Here is a 27,196-nt window from a genome sequence, read left to right on the forward strand (position 1 = left end):
TATGCACTGTCCAACAGAACTTGCGAGCACTGATACAGACGCCCAGAACTCAGCGGCTGGGCTTCATTGAAAGTGCCGAACACGGATTTAACTTCTGCAAATAAATGCCAAGACGGCAACAATGAGTCAGAGAATCAGTGTCCAGGAGGCCTGCTGGTGAATAGCAGGTGAATATGAGGCTGTGCAAGCAAGTGTACTCAAGCTGATAGTGTGAATGTTTATGGATGGATGTTGATGTGTGCGTGTGCATGTGTCTGTTCTTGTTTGAGTAGCATGCTCTTGGCATCGTGCCTGATGGGGGTTAGTGAAGGCTGGACCATTGCCTCTTTGCTGCTTTGTCCCACAGCCCCTCAACAGCCACCAGTTAGAAGGCAAAGGGGAAACACACACACACACACACACACTTACATGCCTTCTTTACAAACAGTTGACCATATAGCTACACAGACCAAATGTTAACTTTTTCTGGTCATTTAAAAAAATTAAATAGAACATACAACTTATATTAAGTGGTCTTTAATTAAAACATTTTTTTAAGCATTAATAAAGAGGTGACCCCTGCTGGTTAAGTAGTTCCTGTTTGGTGAATATGTAACAACACCAAAGTCCCCTGTTTGAAAGGTACACAAGAGCACATGCATACGTGCACACACCCTCCAGCTCTGGGTCCCTCGCTCTCTGTTGCTGATGCAGGATGAGCGAGCTGAGCTTCCCCTCACAGCTGCAGCTGTCACACTCTGCTGGAGGGACTGGAGGAGCTCCAACGATACAGCAAACACACATATTCACACAGGCACTTTTGAATCTAATAAATAGCAGGCGCGCACACACACACACACACACACACACACACACACACACACACACACACACTTTCATCGACATCATCAGTACCCTCCACCCCCCCTGCTGGGCACAGTCAGCTGTCAAATTGTTACAGTATCCCCCTGAAACATCGCAGCACTCCTCCCAAGCTTGACTCCTTTTGTCTGCAGACATGTGGCACAGTGATTTGTGATTAGAGGCACCCAACAGAACAGCAGGAGTAAAAATGTCTTTTACCTGCCCGCCTACTGCAGTCTCCCTCGTATGTATTTTCCCATAAACGCTCACAGTGTTTTGCATTCCAACCCAATATTTCATTACCCTTCTTATTTTATTATCCTTTCAATGACAAAGTATTTTACCTCCAGAGCAAACATGGCATGCACACCCTAATTTATATTTGCATACTGTCATTGCTTTTTTGTTTTCTGGTTTGGAAAAGATGTCTTTGAAGAGAAAGCTCAGCGGTGAAATAAGAGCTCAGGCTGCATTAACTTCATTATTGCTGGAGGTGGAAGAGGGGAAGTTTTATTTGAGCACTAAAGGACACTCTTTTGTTGATTCGCGCATCAGGTGAGTAATGGTGATACTTTTCCCTCAAATGCATGGTGAGTAAAGTGCTTATGGGGCAGCGGGGCAGCATTAAGTGACAGCCCGGAAATATTATTCTCTGATAGCTTGTGAGGTTGAGTGTCTGTGTACTGTCCTTCTTTGTCCTCCAGTCCAGATGATATTACTGGTCCAGCTTATTATGCCAGTTTTTACTGTTCCAGCATGTGCCAGTCTGACCGGCATGCCTCTACTGGTCAAGTGACATTTGCTGTGATGTATTAGAAACTAATCAATGGTGGAAAAAAATTGTAGATATTTACAACTCCAAAAGCCTAAAAGCAACAAAGTTAGCAACGGAACAAAATAATGCAACTTTTTTTAGCTCAGATCAAGTAAGTCAGATTTAAAGAGACAGAGCACCAGCAATTTCTAGCACATGATAACTGAACGTTTATTGAACTGAGTAGTTAATTAACAAGGCTCACAGTATAGCAAGTCATTATATTGGGAAATGGGAAAGGGACAAAATAACACACAATTAATGTGTTTAAAAAAAGACTTGATTTCAGACCTTAATCATGGCAAAGACAGCCTAAATGCTAAAAACAAATATATGGGCTAATAAAGCAGTGCAATGGCTTTAAGACTGAACAGCCAGATGTTGAAGAGAATCTAATCTGCTGTGAGTTCAGATCCAATTGTTGATATCTTAATTACTATAAATCTAAATGAAAAGCCCTAAATGTCATGTTAAAGCTACTGAGGAGTTTTGAAGCTGCTGCCATCAGGTAGGTAGGTGTCAGATGAGGCCATTGCTGAAATAGTCTTTGTGTCTATTTTCCACAGCACTGATTCACAGTGATACATTTGACTGTTAGAAGATTTATCTATCAGAAAAGCTACTTTAGCAAAGAGCTAAGATGTCGTTATCGTTTTTGTCCACAGAGGAAACCAAAATCAATACAAACGGAAACTTCCTCAGAGGAGCTTTAAAGAAAGCGCTCTATTCTACCCTGTTGCATTGAGAAGTGAAATGCTCAGTTTATGATATATGCAATCTTTTTAGTCTACTGTGGTGTTATACTGTACTCGACAAGCCAACTGGCAAATAATGCACGCAATATACAACATAAGAGGATTTAAAACATACCAGTCCGTATCTTATTTAGTCAGCCATTTATAATTATATCAAAAGGCATTTCAGGGATTTACCAAGACATAAGAAAAGCTTTATGAAAGGAGCTCATAGAGTGTATTCAGCTGCTGTTTCTGGAGTGCTGTGAAAAAGGAAAATAGAAATCCAGGAAGTCTTTGAATTTATAAAGTCCCTTGTGTTTGAAAAAGACATTTTATGAATCTCCTGTGTTTAAACTTAATTAAAGAATATAAACACAAGGAAATGCACATGTCGACTTACATTGACTGTGTAAGCAATGCTAATTAAAAGTCAACCCTGTCGCTGCATCCCGACTTACAGCCATGTGTGGAGGGGGAACGTCTGGTTTAGAAAAGGAGGTAATTTAGAAAACCCCAATTGAAATCCCTGCTAATTAAGACGAGTCTTTCCACTGCAGAGACGCAGAGATGAAATACTCTGTGGGGAGAGAATGCATTTCCATAAAGTCAGATGAAGTTGAAACAGAAAGATGGCACTCTTTTCTGTTTGATTGTTAAATTCCGGCTCAAAAAATAACACTGACTGTCTCTGGTTCATGACTCATTTCAAATCACGCTGAACAAAAACAATGCTGACCCTAGCCAAAAAAAAATCTTGCAAGTTTTTTGTGATGAAACACCGCAAGCAAAACAATCATTCATTCATTCAAGGCCTCTCTCTCTGAGACTAAATTGCAAGTCATTTGGCTTACTGATGGCAAAGTCGCTGGGGAAGACATTATAATAATGCAAATAGAGAGCTAACGTTTCCTTGCAGCCTTGTGTAGAATTTAGGATTAATAGTGCATGTATGAAACAGCTGGCATCCTCTTGAACTGAGCCAGCTAAAGCAATGCTTTTTCTAATCTAAGTTTTGAATGATTAAAGTAGCAGAAAGAGCCGTACAACGAAGCGTAATAATACACTTTTAAATTATTTTCTCCAAGGGTAGTAACTGCTTGTCAAACCACACACCACTCACCTTACTTTGGTTCCAAGTAATGCATTATCACTGCTCATTTCACCAATAACAAATTTGTTTATTCGATTTAATTTAGTTTGGCTCAAGCTCAAAAACATAATTTAACAGACAAGTGTTCCCTTGTCAGATTTCTATTAACATCCCGTAAGTAGCAGAACAACACAAGAAGCTGTATTGAACATTTTCAGCTTCTGAGCCAAGTATTAGCAGTCTTTTATTCTTCTACATACTGTTACAGTTGTTAATTTTTAATATCTTAATACATACTGCCACAAAATAACTTTGCCAGCATCAAATTAATCAAAAAGGGAAAAAAAATAAAAAAATCAGGATGAATGAAAAGTGTATCTTACATAGCAAACTTTTTTCAGCACTTATTTTTTGCCACACAGTAAGATCGTCCGCCATGACCGCTAGTCACAAGACCAAAAACCCTCCATAGTTGTGACATCATGATCTTGTGTTGGCTTGAAACCCGTGGAAATGTAAAATACTAAGACCATAAAATCCATAAAATAGGTACAATTTTCTGACCAGCCACTTTTGAAAGAGTTCATCTCAAAGATGCCGCATGTTCATTTGTTTTCAAACTGTTACAGCGTTATTCATCAATGCTTGTCTCTTCAGAAAAGACTCAAAGAAAATGGAGCCCAGGATTATACACATGTCCTTTCGGGCTTCTTTGGCACTTTTCTAATAAGTGTAGACAAAGGCGGATATGAGTGTGGAAGACCGCTGCCCTCAACAGAAGGCGAAACTTTTATGTGCCTCCTGATGCGAGAAGAAAGATGATCATTGATCATTTCCCAAGATGAGAAACCCAACAGAGATGTAGACATCGCACAGGCACCGTGCGAAGTCCATCTCTGCCAGAGTAAGGACACTAACTGTTTCTATATTTTGCCCACCACAAGGCAATATAAAGTGATCCTGTGGAAAATAAAATGAACATTATTGTGATCATAAATTGATCTAATATGCTAAAGAAAGACGTTGTTCATTTTAAGTGATTGCAGAGATTTGTGTTCTGTCTGTCAGACTTAGCCTCTTGTGGTTTCATATCTTTTTTCATTTATCAGCAAATTAAATGACAAAGCTAGTTTATATCTTAATGAATTGAGTTTCTTTGTTACTTTGTATTTATTTTTACAATGAAGTCCAAGCCATTTGTTTGGTTTCTTATCTTTCTTTTCTGATTTTTAATCACTTCAAGTTTAATTTAAAATTGTTTCACAGTTTCCCACCAGCGTACAGTCAAACTTTATGGGTGATTGTTTTTTGGAAAGTCTGTCTATCTGGCTGCATTGCTGAGCACCTACACACATAGTTAGGGCAGAGGACTGAGAGATTGACAAGAGACCGATTTAAAACGTGTGACATTTTAAAGAACATCGCATTTCAAGTCAAAACTGTGAAATTTGGAACATCACGCTCAAAGTGCATCTGAAAGAGGTTTTGGTATTGAACTGAGAACACAGTACAATTACTGAATATTCAAAGTAACTCTGCATAGAGTGACGGTATGTGCTAATGATGAACATCAGCAGTTATAAAGGCTGCAGAAAGCACAAATCAACAGGGGAAGAGCTTTAATGGATTCCTCACTGCACTCATTTGAAAGCAGGAATCTCATTATAAGAGAGAGAAAAGGCTTTTGACAGGGCATGCTGTGACATTCGGCTATCTGCTCAACTGTCCACACTCACTGGCCTGTCAACCCTGTCACTTCCCATTTGCTGAGGGAGCCATAAAGTTTCTAGTACACTAGAATCCGGTTGACAGCTTGCTGTCCATTAAAAAGGTGACAATGAATTCTACAGAATATCTGCAGCAGTGTGAAGCTGAAGTCACCGCATAACTCAGGGTTTCACCGAGAAAGAGTTGCACTCTGCCGGCGAGAGGAGGAGACACAAAACACACCAGAGACTTTCAGATTCAGCAAAGATTACAACAGAAATAGAAAATACAAAACTGATGATTTGCCTGTGTCATATAAACCCTGGGACATAAACTGTGGAATACTAACTATTTAATTGGGGCGCAAATCCAGAGTGAAAGCAGCTGTTTGTGTAAACAGGGTCACATGGGCTTTCTACTCATTAAACACAAGTCATTCTGTTAAAAACAATGTTTTGAGAGTTGAATTTGAATTGGCATGCAGTTGAGTTGAGTGAGGAATAGGAAACTATTTCAGTAAGATCATCAGGTGGGCACCCTCCTTTGGTGTATAATTGAAAGGGCAGAAACCCAATTGGAGATATGGATAAGGCAAATAGGACGATGGTGCATCGTGCCATTATTCCTACCTCCAGTAATGGCCATGATGTTATGTGTTCTGCTGTTGTGATGCAGATTTGCAAAAACAGCACAGACTAATTGGATAAAACTGGGGGGGGAATTGGAATTGGTACAAAAGAAAAAGATCACCGATAGAGGAACCAAAAACTTAGGCTCAATAAGAAGAAAACGTTTTCTTGAGCTTTTCAAAGATAAGCTCATTAGCTAGTCATATGTGAGGAAAGTCAATTATTTTGTACTGTTCCTGTTTAGCTGTAAATAGATTAGTGGCAGTGGTGGAAAAGAAAAGGAGAGAATAATTTGTTTCCATTTGATGAATCTAGGGTGCATTTCAATGCACTAATGAACATCTAATGATAGAGGAGAGTTTAAAATATTCAGGTAGCACTCATCGCCTATGAAACTCTGAGACCTGCATTTACATACTCACTTCTTTTTTGCACATCTTTGTGCCCTCAATCCAAGGTCGTTTCAGACGGACTGCCTTTGATTGGGTTATTTATTCAACCCAAAAGAGAGAAAATCCTGCTTTGGTGCACACAATGCTTGCCATAAATCATAACACGGGGGACAGGACTGCAAATCTGGTTGGAAGGGAAAAACGTTGAGTAGGCCTTGCATACACAGTCGCAAACAAACCGTCCTTTCAGTAGTGGAAGGTAGGCAGAGAGCTGGACGGAAAGAACTGACCTGACATTTAAGGCAACTGAATATACCATCCTATAAACCTCTGAATGAATCATTTCTCCTGAGTTTGGAAAAAGTGTGGAGCATGACGGTAAACTCCAGAGAGACTCGTGATAATGTTTTCGAGGGATGATAAAAGTGATGAAAGCTGATAAATGACAAACAACACACAAAACCAACAATTTCAGATATAGCCTGTAGAGAAAACATTTCCAAACAGGTGTCAGATGTCAGGAGAGACTAAAACATAGTTTGTAATGGAACATTTTGAAAATGCTAAATGTGATATGAAAGCCATGTGTCATTAAATTGTATCAAATAGAGATGCTTTTTCAGCGTTTTCCCCAAATACTGATGGATGTTCGATCCCACTAATGGAGGAAACAGATAATATCTCAAACCTTTTAGTCCATTAAGTACCAACAAATAATGTTCAGTCCATCCCGCTGGGTAAACATAACATGTTGAGTGAAATGATACCAGGATGGCAGATATCAGGGAAGGCATATTCGAATTCTCGTTAGAGAAGAACTTTTTCTTGTGAGATCTTATGAGGAACTTTTGGTTTGCGTTGATTTTGGCCACCCTTGTGGACAAAGCAGTACCTTTTATCTCTGTTAATTTTGACCTAATTTCTGTTGAAAAAGCTGCTCCTTCTTTTTTTTTTAATGTCACACATATCACACACTGTGAATCTTATTATCAGAAAAGATAACTGTTTTGGCAAAGTTCTGTTAATCAACTCATTTGACACCTACCAAGTGGCAGTGTTAACATACGTAAAAAAATCAAACTTCAATGTAAGGACCAATCTTCTCCCTGGTTTTCTCTTTTGCTTTTAGTAGGTCATACAGAGGCATCAGAATGAGGCAAGGCAAGATTATTTATAAGGCACATTTCAGCAACGAAGCGATTCAAAGTGCTACACACAAGATAACAAAAGCCTCATGAGAAAGGGAAGAAAAGAGGACATTTAAGAAAAAACAATGAAATAAACCATTAACAATCGAAATAGAAATAAGAAAATAAATAAAGATTCATTCATTTCAGCACGAAGGACAACTTCAGGTGCATGCAGTCAATTCAGCATTTTTAATATGGTGCAAACAGACTCAAACACAGCATGTGTCTTTCTCAGAGTCAACCTGGAGACACACCTGCTGTGTCAAAACATCAGTCTGTTTGCACCATGTAAAAACTGCTGTACTGACTGCATGCACCTGAAGTTCTTCTTCATACTGTGATTATCTGTCCCTGTTTTGAGACGCATTAGTTTGTAATGTTCGTCAGCTGAAGCGCGTATTCCCCTTCTTTGATTAATTCATTTCAGTCGGTTTCATAACCAGTTAAAATCTCCTCACAGGAGCTTTATGTAATATCACACTTATATTTATTATGCTTAGTTACAAAGTGTCATCTTATATTTGTCTCTATCATTTCTACCAATGTCTTAATATTTTGGTAATATTTTAACCATTTAGTAAAAGCAAAAAGTTTCTTTGTGTATTGATGGGAAGTTAAATAGTCCATTTTGCTGTTATCAGCCTGTTACATTTCAAATATCAGTTTTTAATCAAACAAACACTGGATAGGCATTTAGTCGACATGACTTTTGTCCAGGAGACTTTGACTTTGTGTCTAATATGTGAACAACATTGTTTCTTTTAATTGCCAATCAAAAGCAGCACTAAACAGACTAGCGTCTAGCTCTCTAGTTATTTGATCATTAACAAAACTTATTTACAAAAACGTTTCTTAAAGGACGGTGGTAGATGATTGTTAGCGTTTTCTCAAAATTATAAATCAATAAGGGAGAAAAAGTCTTTGTCAAACAGCCAAGCAATCCATCAAATAGTTTCCAAAACATTTCACATGTAGTCCATCTGGTGTGACGAAAAGTTTGGAAAAAGCAAACTCAGTATAGTATTTTTTCTTTCTTGGGACAATGAATGCATGAAGAAAATGTAACGGCAATTGATCCAACAGTTGTTTTGGTATTTCAGTCTGGACCAAAGCAGAGGAAATATACAACCAACATATTTATGAAGCTAATCTGTCCTTAAACAGGACTTGTATAAACCTGTAATAGTTGATAGACAATTCTCAAATTCAGAAATCTGATTTCATGTTAATGAAGTGCAAAACAGTTTAAAGATTCAATCATGCTGATAAATATAGTCAGGTAATTACTCTCAGGCTTATTGTATCTAAGGAGTGGTCCCAGGAGTGTGGGAGGGTCATCTTTAAACCTGAACTCCCACCAGTCTGAAGCTCACAGGTGACAGGGACCCATCTGATCTGCAGCCTGACAGTGAAAACTCAATCATTTGTCAAAAATGTCAAACTACATTTGCTGCTTTTTCCCTGAGCAGTACACTTTGCCCTCCTGGTGTCAACAACTGTGAAATCAAAACACAACTAAAGAGCATATGGGTTGACAAGATCTCATGAAATAATTATTTTCTTATTTCCAGCCAAACCCTGACAGAGAACTCATACGAGACATGGCATCAATCCAGGTATTTTCAAATGAATCCAGTGCAGCTCATTGTGACAGCTACAACACTGCAAACAAATTCTATAAGGTGGCATTGTTCAGGGTTTTCCATTTGAGCTAGAGTTGTTGCAATACTGATGGGCATTGATACACTGATGCTGATACATAGCACGTTGTTATGTGTTGGTATTGGCCTCTAAGCTGTTTTAAATAAGGTTTTGATATTGGCAAGTGACAGTCAATCCACTGACCTGACGCTATAACTTTGTTGTAGAGATTATCCCCAATCCGAATATGCATTCAGAAAAGGCATGGATCCGTATTATTTTTTTAAAGTATTTTTTTATGTTATGCCCTTCATTGACGCAACATGCCTAAATCTCTGCAGCTCCAGTCATCTACATTCATTCAATGAGACTGTGGCTTCATTTCAGTCAAAACACCTCAACATCCATCAAAATAAATCTTAAACTGTGGTTTTTGTGGAAAATGTTAGAAACAGAAACCGATAAAGATAATGAGGTCTCTGCAGACCCCTACTTTGTAGCCACCAAGCATTACCTCTTTTCAGTTAAATCAACCTTTGATTATTACAAATAACACTCGGATGTTAGTGGAGAGAATAACTTGAGGCAAGCTAGCAAAATGTCATCATACAGTGTGGTATGCAGAAGGAAAATACTATCAGAAAATCCTTCATTTCTGTGGTCAACTTTGAGCAAAAAGTTCTTGCTACAGTTTCTCAAGTTGTAAAGGTGAGACCAAGCAGAGCATTGGTGAAAAATTAAGAAATGGAAGTACAAATAAAAATTCCTTGAATTTCCACATCCATTTTTATGGCCACCCCATCATTCCTCATCAGAAACGAACGTCACTGAGGCTCCATTCATGTTCTATACAGTCGATCGGTGAGATGTTTATCAGTTTGATCAGTGTCTTCAAGAGAGCAAAAGCATAGACCACCCCCTGTACGACAGTTGACTTCATCACTGTGTTTCTGCCAGTTTCCCCAATAACACCTAAAACTCCCTTTAATCAATTGAGAAGAAATGGTTTTCTCACTTGTCAAAACATATCTTGAAAACTTGATTTTTTGTTTTGTAACCTTTTCAGCTTAATTTAAGTCTCATAAATATTTGAAGCGCCACACACACTGCCACCCACAGATGATGGAGGAAAGACTTAAAGCTTTTTGTGCTCCAGTGAGAATGGAGCCCCAGTGGAAAGCAAGTCCTTAATCAAGTCTCTAACCAGACTCATAAAGCATCCTGAAAGGCCTCCCTTAGGCACCTTCCTGGGAAAACAATACCATCACTCCGTCATAATCCTGAATTAAGATATTACCACGTGCATGTAATTAACATTTATTTTCAGGCCCAGAACAATTTTTCATCTTGATTAACTAAATATTGAGCGACACCTCCATGAGAAATGTTGTGGCGGAGCAAAAAGCCGGAGTAAATAAAAAAGGGTTGTAAAAAAAACAGAAAACTGGAAACAAAAGGAATAAGCAGAAAACAAATGTTTCAAACTCCCTTCAAAGCAAGTTCACTTTCTCTGAAAAATAAAGGCAGCAGCCTTGATTTAGATGTAAAACGTTATCCACAGTGGCACGCCCAGCTTTTATGGGTAGGAAGTGAAGGGAGAGCTAGTACATGGTGACATGTCTGGGTTATATATTTTTTTAGGTTTGGCCTGTGGGAGACTGTTATGAGCCACGAAAATAGTGAGAGATTGATGTGTTGTGACTGTTGGCTCAGAAACTTTAATGAATCAAGTCTGAAAAACTGTCAGGCACTATCATGCCTTTGACAGAAAATGTATCACCTTAAAAAAAAATGTTTTGCTTCAAAGTTGTGGAAAAAGAAAAGAAATTGTGAATGTGTAAAAGAAGCTAGGCCTGCACAATGAATTGAATTTTGAACGCCATCACGATTTTGGCCTTCCAATGATCAGAGAAATGATAGACGGTGATTATTTACATTTAAAATGACAATAACATTAAATGTATATTGTTGTCAAAAAACAGCTGATATATGGCGTTCTGTTGGCGAGATAATAGACTGAAACTTGAAATGCAACAACAGCTGAGATCTACCAGCGCTCATGAAAACATGGGAGCAAAGGGAGAGAGAAGGGACTGTGGGAGAGAGGCTTTGAAGATCACAGCGATGCCACATGCAGGCTGGTGTTGGTGCCCCAGCACTAGCTGCTCTCTTTCCAGTAATCTGAGCCTCTTCATTTCTTCTGCTCCCTCGTTACCTCCAGCTCCTTTACTCCCGCCACAGAGGGAGGGAGATGTTAAGGGGGATGGTGATTTCTCATGTCTCATATCCTTTTCTATTCCCATTAGCCTCGAGTTTTCCCAAAGACCCTGATGCCAGCGTAACACAGGAGAAAATGACAAAGTAATAGAGAGACATTGAGTGACAAGGAAAACTGGTGATTAGGGACAAAGGGAGAGTCGAGGATAAAGGAAAAACAAGAATAAAATAGTCGATGACTGACGGGAATCAGAGCGACAAAGAGCTAGGAAGTAATCAATGAGGGCAAGCCCCACTGGAGGACGCACAGTCTCTGAAGTAACAAATTCAGGAAAACTACTCACTTAGAGAAATGTGTTTTTAAGGACGTGTAAAAGGAGGATGAGGGAAGGGTGACAGAGATAACAAATAGATGCCACATGGAGGGAAAGCAAATTCAACACAAGGAGAAACACTGTTGAAAATGTGGTCCAATGGGAAACAGGCGCTGTTTCTAAACTCGCCACAAACGTGGAACCAGCCAGAGAAAGGTTTCCGACACTGACACTACAACGTCTTCCTGAAACAACTTTGTGTCTGTGATACTTCAAACTATTGTTCTGACATCTCTCAAATCATATTTATAAAAGTCATTGTGGTTATTAAGACGCCTGTTCTGTCCCTATACTGATCGGCCCACAGCCTCAGTTGTTGTTTTTTATGCCTTCAAACATTGAAACACAGAAATGCAATACAGCCAAATTATTTCAAGATATATAGGAAAAAATTTTAAGTTCTTATTTTTTAGTTTCTTATACATAAATTAAATTCATGATGCTATCTGATACATTTCATTTCTTCAAATATATCTGCCAAAAGAAAGACAGAACAGACTGAAGTTAATTCTGATGCCTCAAAATAAAAGCAAATGAGACCATCATGGACACAAATAATTAGTTCTTTATAGATTTAAAAAAATACCTCTTTTTATTTTCTATTTGTGGAAAAGATTCAAAGTGAATCTGTTTGACTGTCAAAAGGCAGCAGGATATTTTTCATCAGAAAACGTACATGTGTTTTGGACAAGATCAGCAAAGCGATTAGATGTTCGACTCTCTCCAGAGGGACGGCTAAAATCAACACAAATCAAAAGTTCCTCACAGGAGCTGCAGAGGGGTTAGTATTTCACATCCAAAAGACTTACTGTCAAAGTTGAACGGTAACTGAACTGCCCTCCCTACACTTTTACCATTAGAATTGGTTGGCATAAGTTTGACAGCTTTTATAACAGTCCAAACTTGCAAACACGCCTGTATTCTGAAATGTGAACACAGCACAACCCAACCAATGCCTTTGAGGAGGGACTGTCTGACCCTTGTCCTCTTTAGTAGGATTCACTGCAGTCCTTTTCTGTTTTTGCAGGATCGATTTTAAAATCTAAAAAAACAAAAACACTGTGAACACCCACACATATAGTGTCTTTACTCCAGGTTAACTGTCTTTTGTGAAGCTGCCTTGTAGTGGTCTAACCTGAAATCTGGACTACCTTCCCTACATAATGTCACCATTACCCTCCACTTTGTTTAACTGTGCAGATCAACACTTTGCAAAGCCTGTTTTTTACACAATCTGCTTCCTCACAGTTTGTTTGTTTTTCTTAGTTCAACTTCATAAAACAATGTCTGTCGGATCTAGATCAGCGAGGCTCCTACATAAACATTTCAGATGTTTAAGGAAATCTAACCAGCCTAACTCTAACTGCAGCACGAGAGACCATCCAGTAAAAGACTGAGAGCTAAATGGTGGCTGTGTGTGTGTGTGTGTGTGTGTGTGTGTGTGTGTGTGTGTGTGTGTGTGTGTGTGTGTGTGTGTGTGTGTGTGTGTGTGTGTGTGTGTGTGTGTGTGTGTGTGTGTGCAATTGTTGGCTGGCAGGCTGGTTAAGACGTTGGCCGTCACCGGAGTTTCTGGTCACGCTATTCTGCCTGGCGTTATTACACCACCCATCACTCAGGCCCACAGTGTACATTATTCATGCCCTCAGAGGAGTTCATCAGAGGCTGTGACCGCAGGTGCTGTGACAGAGCTTTCAATCAGAGGCGCCCATACCGTCTGCTCATGCGACCCCAGCGTGACATGGAAAACCCCGGGTTCGACTATGTTTAGCTGCGGAATCAGACCCAGAGCAGGAAGGAGCTGACCTGCAGCTTATAGAGGGGTGTCATGATTCTCCAAATCCCTGACTCAATTTGTCTTGTGATTTTAAGGCCGTGATTCAATTCGATTTTTAAATTAACAAAAATCATTAGAGCTTCACCTGTGAATACATTTAATTGAAAACTAATTATTAATTAATTTTTATTCAGCTACATCGGTATTATAAACATTACTGTACATTTGCCAAATTCAGCCGGAAGACCTGCTTACAGAGTACAACAGATGTAAATTCACTGAACAAGTTCAAAACAATAACTATTGGGGCCCTAGTGGCCTTGCGGTTAGGTCACACCCCACGATGGAGCCTCAAGTCCTCCAAGTAGACAGCCCAGGTTCAAGTCCACTGCAGCTTCTTTCCCTCATGTCATACCACACTCTCTCGCTCTCTCTCTCTCTCTCTCTCTCTGCAGTGTCCTACTCTATCCACTGTCCTATCTAAATAAGACCAAAAACAGACAAAAATAAAATATTTAAAGAACAAACAATATAAGTTGTATAAAGCAGGTCTCTCTTGAAAATCTTGAAACCGCTCATTCCACAAAGTAATTCAGAGTAATCTGAAGACTGTCAGTGGGGGCCCTGTCTGTATTTGAGATGAAAGCCTGAGGGTCTATGACGTCGGCCACACAAATAACGACCCTCACCACACTTATAAGCCAACGCTTGTCAACTTTAGTGCACTCCTGAGTAACAGATGGCCGGGGGATTTTATTAACTTGTTTGTTCAATTTCACAGAGCCACATAACTCCTACTGCCATCACACATGCAAAGACAGAACATCTCGAAGCAGCGCAAAGCCTGCGAGCCAGGATGTGCATTTCTGCTCTGCCGCTCAGATGTGTCCTGTCATCCTTCACGACGACGAGTAAATTCCGGTGTTGCATCTTTCTTCTGATAAATTGAAGAGTGGCCCGCGAGGCTATTTACTTAATATTACTGCAATTGATAGACGCATTTGCGTGTGATGTTTCACTGCCGCCCTGCTGCTTGAAACCAGCGTTCAATCAGACATTAGAGGGAGTCAAGGTGAGCTGTCATCTGCAAAATGTGTTGTTATTTACGACTTTGACCCTCTAATGATGTGGGGAAAGGTTTACCACAGTAGAACCGCCTCACTGCAGTCAAATCATCAACTCTTTATCTCACAGGCTGGCAAATTCATAGACACATAACTCTGAAGAAAAAGCTTGTGTCCTCTTTAATTATACTTAAATGCCAATCACACCTGCGTTTTAGAGCACAAAATATGTTATTTCAATGAGATAACATTGTGTTATCTTAAGCTTTTTAATAGATAACCTGGATAGAACATGTTATCTATGGCAATTCAAGCTTTCTTTGGCATTTCACTTGGTGTTCTTGACTGAAAATAATGACTTTTACTTGAACTTTTTAAACAGCCTGGCTGTAAGATGATAGATTGCAACTTCAATAATTGAGTCAGCAGCTGATTATCTTTATGTACTTATTCAACAATTCAGCAGTGGAGCTAACAAGTCATCAATGCATGAACAGCTGTGACGGACGAAGATACTTTCAGTTAGAAGAGATCCGAGCAAGCTCACCTTTGATGATAAAAAAAGCAAGCACTTTATAAACACTGCCTTGTTCAGCCTACTGGGCTTTTTAAACTCTAAGGCCAGATCCACTCAGAATGGATTGCACCCACTTATTGCAAAATGAATTGCGCAGAAATAGCATCTGCAATCTGCCATTTTTGAGTGAATGCCCATTGACAATCTCTCCCTCCCTCCACTTTAAAACAAACCAATAATCCAGATCATAATTTTAATACACAGAATCAAAATCAGTGTTGTGAAAAAATGTATGTTTTGGTCAACAACATTCATACTGTTTTGGCACGATAAGAGAAGCGTGCTTTATGCGGAAGTGTCAATTAAAATCTTAGAAGTTGGCAGGTGACCAAAAGCAGGTTTTGTAAATGTTTCAGAGAAATACCTTCAAAAGAGACAATAGAAGGTAAGAGGCTCAGCCAAAAGTAATATCCTGGCTCTGCGTCTGAGACAAACCATAAAAGATACATGTCACTCCATGGACACTCATCCTCGGTAGAAACAAGAAAAGTAGAGGCATTGCTTTGGACACTGAAACAAATAAAAGGCGCTCATGCTTTGAACAAATAAAATGAACACATCAATAACGTACATTTTATAAATATTTAGTGCCTTTCTTTTGGAGGGGTTGTGTTGGGGTTGTAGGCTGCCACCCCACATGAATGGTATGGGAATGACACACTTCTCTTGTTGCCTATTTTTGGAACGTAAAAGGGGTTCAGCTAGGTGAGCAGGCGGAGATGTTACACTACAAACCTGCACATCAACACACAAGAGGACGAAACAAAGGGAACACAAAACCACAAGAGCTTTTTTAAGTATCTTAAGGTTGGCTGAGTTTTTGTTCTTTCTTGTTTATGTGCTGAAAGTGGGATTTTATGACCTGTTTAGCCATGCAGTGACAGAAAAACAGAGATAGGAAGGGTCTTAAACCCAATCTCCCTCTTGTGTTACTGATAAAGATGAAAGAGAATTTGGACTTATATCACGCCAAGAAACAAGCATAGGTTCTGCCAAAGTTCAACATCATTTAAAAGCTCTTGGGGGGGGGGAGGACAAGTATTAGAAAATGTCCAAGCTATTCAACATATTTATGCAGTGTCCCTTGTATGACCTTTATATGTCTCTCACCATAAAATAAGTCTGAAGTGTAAAGGTTCAGTACAGGAAAACTTGGTTTTCCACAGTATGAGTGAGTGTTTTCCTTCTGACTGCTGAGGTTATATTAGTAAAGACTTCAGAGCTCATAGAAATAAATTGATATTAAAAACTATAAAAATGCATACGCAGAAGAGCCATGCCTCTGGAATACAAAACAGTGGAAATATGTCCAGCACTGGGCTACCGAGTAATAAATGTTCTGCATAGCGCATTTAGCATCTGCCTCCACCACTTTAAGCAGGGATTAACTCCTCCCTAATGAAGGGCAATTCAGTGCCGGTATCAGGACCAATGGATACCAACAAATTGACCCTATGTCCACCACCCTAACAATTACTGTGCTCCAGGATCAGCCTTAAAGGTTTGAAAAAAGCCTAGAGAATCTTTAATGCAGGCTGGGACTGTGCTCTCATACACTCTATATACCACCATCCACATATGCAGAAGTTCAGACAACTGAATAACAACTCAGACAACTCAGGGGGAGAAGCCATTGATCTTTAGTGTATGCATGTGCTTTCATGCGTGCACCTATAAAATGCACATGCATACACTAACGATCAATGGCTTCTCCCCCTGAGCTCTTGTTTCATAGCCTTACTAATGGCTCATAACGCAAGAGTGGCAGTATCACATACGCAGCTTCTCAGTCACCTCCACTCATGCACCAGCACACGTGTTTATTGCCTTGTCCGCTAGGCAGGCCACAGTGTATGATCCCTCTCTACCCCCTGTATGGCTAAATGATGAGAGAGCATCATTCATTCTTGCCGCTGTGGCTATAAAAATGGTAAGTCTTAGAGAAGTGGTTTTGCAGCATGAGCTAACACTGACCTTACCCAGTGGTGGAGGAATCTTTGAAGAAAAAGTACCACTTCAATGATATAAAGAAAATTCCATTAGAATTTAAAAAATCATGCATATAGCCTATATAATTATAGTGAAGCAGTAAAATGGCCCTTGTAATTAATATATAATTGACAGAATAATGTCAAATTACAATTTGACATTATTTGTTTTATACTGCAATGATATGTATAGTTTTTACACAGTGTTACAGACTTTAAATATCTTATTCCTATCTTAAAGTTTTTGTTGAATGGTCCCCAACATTGAGCTTAATGTGGGAAACATTCCTGTCAAAGACAAAATTCCCTACAGGGGAAATATGGTGTTCTATGATTGTAATGTAGGATATGCTACAACATGATACTTGGTACATGGGTCATTATGGTATTGTATTGTTTTGTGTAGTACTGTATGGTGTTGTATGGTATTGTACAGTACAATACAGTACAGTATGGTATGGCACGAGTAGGTTTAGGTACGGTATGGAATGGTATAGAAGTATAAGGGCTGGGTATTGGTAGGGACCTCATGATAAGATCCTTATCACAATACTTTGGGTCACGATATGATATGTATCATGATACTTCATTTTAAATGAGATAAGATAATATACAGCTTCATTCAGCTTACAATGGAGAATTTTAAAGTGTTACAGCAACAAAGAGCAAGGACAGTCAACAAAAAGAGCACACAGTGCACAGTTTAATAATTGAGGAGCCGAAAACAGAGCTGCAGTTCTTACAAATGTAGTTTCACAGTTGTTATTATATAAGGATTCACAGTTGTATAAAATAGAAATGTTCATGTGACTTTTATCTCGTTTTAAAAAATAAATCATTATTTTTAAAGGTGCTTGAAGGTAATGTGGTACTACTGCCAGAAGGTAGTTGCATTGCATCTGAAAACTCTATCTAACATTGATCATTAAAGTAGATTGTTTCTTGAGTTTTAATTTTATTGGAATCATTGTCAGTGACTTAAAATAGCACATTTCTTTGAAATGCACAACCCTAGTACAGTACAGTACAGGTCAGAACTGTACCATATGGTATGGTACTATAAAAATATATATATATATATACAGTATTATATGGTATAATGTGGGACAGTACAGCATGACGTGGTTGTTTATAACTCTGCACAGAAAAGTTTTCTGTTCATTGAAAAGTTAATTTAATGTTTAATGTATTTATGTTATAGCCAAAGTTCAGTTTGGATAAGACAGCATGTCTTATGACTTAGTTATGTTGCAGGAAACATACTTGTAGAATTACGACTTGGTTATGGTAATGCACAGTTGTCACTATGGTTACGCTACATGAAAAAAAGACATTTACACATTTACACTGACTGTTAGTAAGAGGCCATAAATGAGCAGCGGTTTTCTGTGTAAAGGTATGATGTGTTGTTGCACCATCCATCTACACAGACCTTTCTTCCCACACAGACTCTGGTACTCTACAACATCCCCTGACTGACTCTTTGGCTCAGACCATAACTGCAGCTGCGAGATGCCAGCTTTGGCACTTGAGTGTAATCATATTTCGTCTTGTCTGAGAAACTTGTTAATTCTCTCCTGTCTCAGGTGCAAACCAATTAAGACAATTTACATAATTTAGCCTTGAGCTGTTATTGAAAATAAACCATCGCAGAGTTTGAAGGAAAATGTATTTTTTTTGTTAAACCTGCAACGTATCATTCATGAAGTGAATTTGATTGACTGATTGTTAGTGGAAAATCAGTAACAACTACAATATATATACTGAAGTAAAATACTACAAATGTGTACTTGTGGAAGCAAAGCAAAAAGTATCTTTTGGTTCATTTTAGCATCACCCGTGGCCATACACAGTAATTGAAGTTAGAGGTTCTGCACTTTACAACCCCTGTGATGTCCTGGCTCTTAATGCCCATCAGTCTATGTGACTGAGTTGAGGGGGCCATAAGGGGCCATGTGGTAGGGTAGGTCGTATCGGCTTTGTCACTACCTGGAGCTGGCATCAACGGAGCTCGTTGTCTGTTGAAGGTGGAAATACTGTTTTGGTTGAAGGGGCAACTAAGGGCCACACGCAGAGGCGTAATTGGGATGAGGGGTGTCTTCACTGAGGGCTTATCCTTTTTTTAAGGGTACAAGTGTGTGATGGTTTCAAATTATTCTACCAATGCGGCAGATGAATGAAAAAATATCTTTAAATATAAGAGATACCTGTTTCTATGGAGATAGACTGAGAGAAATTCTTACTTACTTGCCACAGCCAACATTTACCCTGAATTTGGCAGTTGGCACGTCCTTATTGCTGTACTGCAAATGAAAGTCCTTCGATGAGAGGGTTTAAGGCTTAGGGACAATTGTTGTGCACTAGTCGTCAGTGTTTCAGTGAGTGAAATAAAAAAAAAAAAATCTGTCTCGTCATTACCGGTACCTTAAGAACAGCGTTTGATTTAAAGTCCTGAGTTATATCCCTCTCTCTCCTGAATAATCACACAGACGATACGACTTCTGAGGTAGTTTTCCTATAAAGCAGCTTTTCTGAGGGAGAAATGAAACACTACCTTCTCGAGCCACTTTCAGACACTGATTTTATTACTTTTCTCGGCAAGCTGTTTCCACACAATAATGGTACTTATGCATAAATGATAATCACATTTCCTCACTGTAGCCCTGGGTGACATCCTTGTGACATCCACTGTGCTTATGTATAAATGATGTCCACATCTATCTAAGTGTTACTCACCAGCACATTATGGCCCCATGTTGCTCTTACATAAAGCTTTTTACTTTCACTGTACGGCACATTACATGTCTGCATACTGTTTATTCAAAGTGGCATTCATTTTAATTTATGGGTCCATTTTTTTATTTAATCATATGCACATTATGGCTCTTAGGTATGTATAAAAACTATTTGTCAAATCAGTTCAAGGCTGTTTCTTCAAGCAAGGCTGAAGTTGTCATTTAGAAGTTAATTGACAAAGCAGCATGTGATTCCCAGGGACATCCATCATACATGAGCCTGATGCATTTTTAATTTATTCCACCTTCATGATAAAAAACATTGCACTTAAATAAGGGCAGAACACTGAGTTTCCCAACGGCTTTTACTGGAACAATTTGCTGTCCATGTGAGATAGCCTTCATGCATAATATCATCACTTTTGGTGATCTCTCTGGAGAAGTGAAGGCTCGTACTTGTAGCTTATTGGCTTAAATATCGCATAAAAGCCTTTACTCTAACCTGAGCTCTTCTTATCACACTGCCCTATTATAGCAAAATCAGAGATTCAATTAATATTGAGAACCAGTCTTGGTGTGAGCAAGCAGGGTAAGTGTGGAGAAATACCCTCAAACCGAGATGAAATGTAATTTGGTCGGAGAATGCAGAGGGGGGAAATGTTCTGAGGGGGAACTGGAGCAAGCATCTGTCTTCAACGAAGGAAATGTCAGCTCCTGTTAATCTTATCTGAATGGCTGCCAGCTGACATGAATTTAATTTCACACAAGTGGATGCCTGCTAAGTTGCAAACCAGACAGACCGTACTCACATGCACATGCCATACATGCACTATATGCAGGGAGGGCTACGGTGGCCTTTTTGATGCAAAACACAAGCTCACTGGGGGAAAAAAACTAAAATCAAACAATATAATAATGTATACTTTATTGATCCCGTGAGGGGAAACTTGTTTTTCACACTCTGTCTAGTTAACATGCTACACAAACATAGGCTGAAATACACACACATGCACAAACAGAATCCTATGGACATGCACTAATGGAGAGGTTTCAGAGTGAGGGGGCTCACTGAACCAGCGACCCTCCGATTCCCAACCCAAGTCCCTACAGACTGAGCTACTGCCGCCCCTGGCAGTAGTATATTACACGTCTTTTTTTCCAGTTAAAGAAATGAAAAGCTGTGTGAAGACTAACTCAAAAAGATTCTTCTTCTTTGGTTGTGCAGACGCCTTGAGAAGTTGAGGTTCACCATATTCCAATATATGTTTTTCCAAATGGTGTTGTTGTTGTTTTTAAAAAAAAAAATAGTTGTGTCTTAGTTCTTTTTTTTCTTTTTGTCAAGGCTTCGAGGGGGATGAGTGACCTCTTATGGTTGCAATCAAAGTGTAGTACTTCATTCCTTGTTTGGATAACTCTTCTGTTGATTTGGCTGTTGTCTCTCCGTCAATTCCAACTCTAGGAGTGGACATGGTGTTTTAAAAAGTTCCACCGCAGGCTAACGATAATCTAAAATGCATTGTTTTGGGGTACTTAAGGGTTTTTAATTTGGGAAGGGCAGGAAAAGGGGAACAATATATATTTTTAAATGAGTAATAGAAATGGAAAACTTATTAGGGAGGGCTTTGGATTTGAATTTTACAAAATAGACCCGAACAGTTCTCAGTTAGTTGTGTCTGTAAAATGATTGGTTTTCTGATGTCTTTTAGAATTCCTTTCAATATTTTAGTTTAAGTGTTTGGGATTACGTGTTTTCTACAGCGTTTTGTTGTTAACCTCAAAGCCACCCTGCTAAAAAACACGTATGCAAAGACAATCCTCACACACTGCTGACCCACACTTCACCACTCAACCTCACACATACATGCTAGGTTCCTCAAATGAGAACACCACCAAGATGCAGCAAACATAAACAACGCACCCTTACCTCCCACATATTCCCTCGGCAGTGTGAAGGCGAACAACTACTCATTTACCCTTGTACTATTCAATAAAACACACAACAACACACACAACAACACACACACACACACACACACAGAGATACACACACACATCAGAAGAACAAATACTGGAGATGATTCTGTCGAAGAAGCTGCATCTCTGTTCCTTCAACACCCCCGTTCCCCGAGCATTACCCATCATTCTCAGAGGCGACAGGCGAAGAGGGTGAGGGAGAGATACATGCTAAGTGAAACGGGAAATAAAGGAGTGAAGTCGAGGAGTGGGAGATGTGACAGCAAAAAGGGAGACTAGTTAGAAGAGAAGGAAGATGATAGGGGAGTGCCACATTTGCTCGTTGCCCCGCACCAGGAGCCAGGCCTCTGGAGGACAACACACATGCATGGCAGCTTCTGGTCCATGGTGGCACAACACAAAACACCACAAGGGAGGGATAAGACCGAGTAAAAAAGAAAAATGAAAAAGAGGGAGGCTAGAAGATTTAAATGATAGAAGAGATAATAAGATCATACTGTGACAAGGGAGTGGAATTACAGCGTGAGGGATCGCAGAAGAAGAAAACGTGATGTGGAACATGATGCTCCCAGAAGCCATTGCGGTGGGTCTTTAATGCTGTGACACAAGCAGGGACATTCAGGGTGGGCAAGCAGGCTAAGCTGCCTTGAACATAGATTAGTGCAGAGCCAAAGGAACAGTGAGCCATGTTAACAACACAGAGTTGCTTCTGTGGTGCATCCGAGGGTTTTAAAAACCTTACCCGCTAATACAATGTTGATATTAAGCGACTTCTACTGTAGATGTAGCAAGTAATTATATGTGTATTAACACACAGATTAGGATATAAAGGAGGAAACTATGCAGAAAAAGGTTATATGGGAATATGTGGGAATCAGCACAGACAGAGGAGGCAGGGAGCTTTAGCGGGGATAAACCTTTGGGAAACACGTTGATGATTGTGGTTCATGTTATTTCCTTGTTGATTAGCGTTGGCAATACACTGGTGTGTGGGCTGCCATGTCAGCTTATTGTCATACACACATGGCTTGGGATGTTTTGTGACACAATAATAAGCTGGAATAGGAGGAGAGGCTAATTTAAGCAGTTGAGCAAATGCACACATCAGGAAACGGGGCCATGGTAAAGTTGGTTCATTGGTAAGGAAATACATTTCCCCTGCCGTTCCAAAGCAACATATTCAAAATGTATCTAAAAGGCATGTGGTTTGAAAGGGAAGAGTTTGTTTTGAGAAGTAACCACTGTGTTTGTGCATTTGTGATCACATCGATACTGCAGTGTTTTCTATAAGCCTGTACGTAGCTGTATGCAAGTGTGTAGAGTAATTAAGTCATTTTATAATAAATTACTCAGAAAATACTTAAGTTCCATTTTTGGAACTAACAACAAAAGCTAAATAAACCACTTCAGCATTAATCGAAATAAGACGTCATTTCTGTGACACAGGTAGCGTAATACAGATACACTCTTGTTTTTATTTTGTCATTTCGGTTCAGAGAGGTTGCCACACTCTCCAGGTTGTGAGAGAAGGAGAGAAGGTGACCCTGTGCTGCTGCTAACTGAGTCAAATATTGTGCATTGAAAAACTATACAATGTCCTGATTGTAGCAAATCATGTGCCAATTTTTTCATAGGAAATATTTACCTATACCCTTTAAGTGTGAATCGGTGATGTCAAAGCTGGCTGCTGCCTACAGACCTGGGACATGACATGGCAAATCGTCAAACCTGCTCCGTCTTTTTCCAAGGAGAACATCTGTGTTGTTAACTGGAAGCTAACATCCAGGGCTGCTTTGAAGTATGTGTGCAGCACAACCAATATAGACATACTGCCAAGATGGCTCTCTGCTTTCCTTTAAAAACTTGAAACTTGACTTTCAGGGAACGCATACAAACAACTTCATGGATTATTTAATTCCTTTATAGATTATTGTATTCAAGTGGATGAAAATGTAAGGTTTAATCTAGATTTAGATTTTTTTTTTATTTTATTTTTTTTTATTTATTTGGTTTTATTATATTATATTTATGGTCTCATTTTACTTGTCTTTATTTTTTAGGTTATTATTTGTTTCATTAGTTCCGTATACTTGATCTGCAGTTTAAATCTACATAACACATGTACAAGTTTAAGTGCAATTGTTTTATAAATGTTGGATAATGTTGAAATTCCAAGATGCAAAGTTTAAAAAAAAAAAAAGTTGTTACATTTATTTCTTTTAAACTAATAAAAAGGTATGGATATAATGTGCAGGTTGTCAATCATCTGCTCTCGCTGTATCACAGCAGCCAACAGACAAATGAAGAGGAAAACCTACAAGGTCAAATCCTCTCAACAGAGTCCAGTAGAAGAGCCTCACACGTGTCGAAGAGTAAGGTAACAAGGTACAGCTGCAACCCTAAAAACAAAAATGTTTGCTGGCGCAACACTTGTCAGATGACTGAGTGAGCACTGCAAAGTGCTAATACCAGAATCTACACCCAGCTTCTGCCTCTTTTCTGCACAGCAGCTACCTTTTATGACCTTCTCTGAGCCTCCTCCTTGTTCCCTCACTACCCTCTGTAGTAGTCTGCTGTGAAGACAGGGCTGAGGCTCAGTAATTTGGAGTCAGAGATAAGGGCAGACGGGGGATATTACTTGTGGGTAGACAGTGATTGAATTGGCTCCAGAGGGTCAAACACACCTAAATGACAACTCGGCAGAAACCCAGAATCCATTTATTTAAGTCATGGGTAGCCTCAAACGAAGGGGCCTGAAATGGTGGCTTAATGTAGGCGGAAGCGATGATGAAATGCTTCGAAGCAGAGCTGCAGGGGAAAGCAGGCTGGATTACTAAAGGACGCCGAGGCTTGCATGTCTCTTGTTGATCATTTGAACCTTATTTATGTGAAGGAATGGACACACAAAACTACACTGAAATTGGACTGAAAACAGAGAAATATACTGAAAAGAAACTAGAATGACAGGAGAGCTGTTAAATTATTCTTTCAACCTGTTGTATGTGTGCATTTTGAATTGGAACAAAAACCAACCTGAATAGAAACATCCTAAATGTCTCCTTTCTCTTGGCTGAGGCTTATACACCAAAGCTGCTACATCAATAAAACAATCTGCAAAATATCCAATGGAAACAAAATTAGCAAATGAAACATGATGCATATGAGACATGTGACATGGAAAACACTTTCTTAAAATACTGCAGGGAACTAAGTATAATGTAATTTTTATGCTGTGTTTAGTTTTCATCTATGTTTTTGACTTCCACTCCTTTTGATACTCTTTAATGGTAAAGGCACCCACTTGAATTAGCATTTGAATTAGCTGCTCATCCTCATGCACACAACTCCTCACATTTGAATAATGTATAGAGGGCATATATTCTAGTTTCTTAAGATGGTTTTCTTGAAATATTGGATGCAAACTTGGCACTAGGTTAAAATACAGGAATGAAACTTGTAGCGTAGTGTCTTATTTCCCATGGGTTTTATATTATCTTTCCAAATGTGGCTAAGAGTTTTCACCTCTACTTTCAGCTCCTTTTTGGTCTCACCACATTATTAGGGAAATATTTCTATGTGCATGCTCTACTTTATTCACCAGTTATACACTAACTACAGTAGTGGAGGTAGCACACAGTGGGTTTCCTCTAAATCCTTCTGCCTCAATTGATAAAAAACAAGGTTGATGAAAGTCCAGTGAACCAAAAAGAGCAAAGTTGCAGGGCAGAAAACAGAAAACAACGTGCTTAAAGAAACTAACATGCTGCATAGACCTGGAGGTTAAAGGGATACTTCACCCATTTTCCCCTGAGATGGGAAATCTTTGTGTTTCTTAGTCTCAAAGGGATTAGCGGCGTGAAACTACAACGCTAGTTCCTCATATTTTCGACCACTGAAGCTACAGACCCATCACAGATCAGTGGGTGGGAACTCACTCCCAGATTCGAAACTTAACGTCCGCCATATTGCTTGGAAGCTATGCTAACAGGCTCTATGGAGAAAGCTGATAATGGCGAAAAATTATAAATATAGCGGCGAGATGGCTGCTGCCGACAGGCCGCTTTTGTGTCTTCGCTGCTGCCGCCGCTGTCCGCTGCTGACTGCTGGCCGCCGCTGCCCTGTCGGCAGCAACCGTCTCGCGGCTATATTGCTAGCCGCCACTGACCAATGGCCGCCGGGGCCGCCACTGTGCACCACTGGCCGCAGAAGCCAAGAAACAAAACCAGACTGTCGGCTGCAACCGTCTCGCAGCTATATTGCTATATTGTTGGCCGCCGAGGCCGTCAGATTTCTACTACATATATGACCCAATGTCAATAAAGATTCATGTTTCAATGGGTGAAGTATCCCTTTAAGCCTTTCTTTTTAGCTTATCTTCATGAGAAACAGATTTTTACACATATTGCAAATATAAAGATTAGACAGAGCAGCTTTAAACACATTTGTCCTTGAATTCTGCTTGTCTGTCAGCTCATCAGTATGTGTGTCTGGCTTGTTATTCTTTGCACGCAAGGCAACATTTCATACACAATGATATCCTCCGCTTTTTTGCCTGACTGAGAGCGTTCTTTGAAATGCAGTGGCTGAGTTTGACACAGTTCAGTAGGTGACACCTGGAGCCAGATGACTCTAGTCAATGGGTTTAAAAAACAAAGACACTGCAGCTCTGATCAAACCCCCGGAGATTCCTCCTGAGCCCTTTGGCATCTCTGCTGCTTTGTGTGTCTGCGTGTGTTCGAGTGTACTGCATGCTCGGCTGGAGAATATGCCTCTTTTACATGAAAAATGCACACATGAGTGGCGCCAGAAGTAACCAATAAGCACACCAAAAAAAAAAAAATCCCAAAACAAGGCAGCATCTTAAGCATGATCTGGAATAGACTGGGACTCTCATCCCTGAAAAAAAAATCAACCGATGTAGTCTGCATGTTTGATAGTTACCCAGCGGTGAAGACGTGATTGACGTGGCTGCAGGATCGGAGCCTCCCTGGAATTGGGCCAACGCTTCTGTGGCTGCCCAGCGCTGGCGGAGGGGGAGACGGGTTGGGGGAGGTCTGGATGTGGAGTAACAGCAGCAGTAATAGCCACTAGCTCACACTGCAGGCAAACCTACAACACAGGAAACAGGGTCAGAAACTCCTCCCTAGAGGACCAAAGGAGATTCGATAAGAGGCACAAAAAAAAAAGGCACACGCCGTTTAACAGCTGTCTATTTGGAGCTTAATCTTTTATTGGCGCTGGGCTAAATGCCAGAGACCTGGTGCTTCCTCAGCCCCCCCTCTCCTTACAAGCCCAATGACATTCAGACCTTTGAGCAAAGCGGTAACAGCAGGGGTTTTAAAACGCAGTGACACCGGACATAAAGTAAAGGTTTCACCAAACCTTTGAGTGAGATAGCGAAGTAGGGCGGCCAGGCTCTAACTCAGCAAACCTCTGTGACTCTGGCCTGC

The 27,196-nt window shown here is 39.8% G+C and overlaps 1 protein-coding gene across 1 annotated transcript in view; it reads right to left on the bottom strand.

Annotated features, from left to right (window-relative positions):
- drp2 (dystrophin related protein 2) overlaps positions 1-27,196 on the bottom strand; it is a 159,525-nt gene that overhangs the window by 78,522 nt on the left and 53,807 nt on the right. The window contains exon 2 of the mRNA XM_065958492.1: positions 26,688-26,855. The gene's annotated coding sequence lies outside the window, so the exon portion shown is untranslated. The remainder of the gene's footprint in view (positions 1-26,687; positions 26,856-27,196) is intronic.

The sequence above is a fragment of the Labrus bergylta genome, chromosome 9, assembly GCF_963930695.1.
Source record: "Labrus bergylta chromosome 9, fLabBer1.1, whole genome shotgun sequence".
Lineage (NCBI taxonomy): Eukaryota > Metazoa > Chordata > Actinopteri > Labriformes > Labridae > Labrus > Labrus bergylta.